This window comes from Schistocerca serialis, chromosome 9 (genome assembly GCF_023864345.2).
Source record: "Schistocerca serialis cubense isolate TAMUIC-IGC-003099 chromosome 9, iqSchSeri2.2, whole genome shotgun sequence".
NCBI lineage: Eukaryota > Metazoa > Arthropoda > Insecta > Orthoptera > Acrididae > Schistocerca > Schistocerca serialis.
In genome coordinates this window covers 243,588,597-243,589,130 of record NC_064646.1, presented here as the reverse complement: position 1 = coordinate 243,589,130, position 534 = coordinate 243,588,597, and the positions used below count along the sequence as shown (strand labels likewise).

At 47.8% G+C, this 534-nt stretch overlaps 1 non-coding gene across 1 annotated transcript; it reads left to right on the top strand.

Moving 5' to 3' along the window:
- The first annotated feature begins 200 nt into the window (after nucleotides 1–200).
- Nucleotides 201–274, top strand: Trnat-ugu (transfer RNA threonine (anticodon UGU)). Its single transcript has one exon. It is a non-coding gene; the product is annotated as a tRNA-Thr (tRNA).
- Nucleotides 275–534: the final 260 nt, after the last annotated feature.

Genomic DNA, 534 nt, shown 5'->3' with positions numbered 1-534 from the left:
AGATACTATTGATGACCGTGCAGCGAATGCGCACAAGTTGCCCGAACTCTAACGGGAATCGCCAAAGTGTGCGCGAGTAATGAGTGGATGGGCAAATGTCTATTAGGTACATTACATCTGTAGAATTGTAGACAGCTGGGAATGTGGGTCTCACAGGAAGCGTGTAAGGGTAAGTCCTGCAGTCGCACTATTCATCTGTGTCCTCGGTGGCTCAGATGGATAGAGCGTCTGCCATGTAAGCAGGAGATCCTGGGTTCGAGTCCCGGTCGGGGCACACATTTTCAGCTGTCCCCATCGAGGTACATCAAAAACACCTGCCGGCAGCTGAGGGTTTCAATTAACTGTCATTTATTCCAGAGAAAGCTGCACGGTCATCAATAGTATCTGTTCTTTCGAAAGCGGTTACTGTCTTCATATATAACAATAAATGTTCAGGTACGAGAATGAATTCTCACGCAGAGGAGGCGCTGTGTGGAAGCTTCTGCTGTGTGCTGGAATGGGACTTAAACCTGGAAAATTTGCCTTTCCATTTCG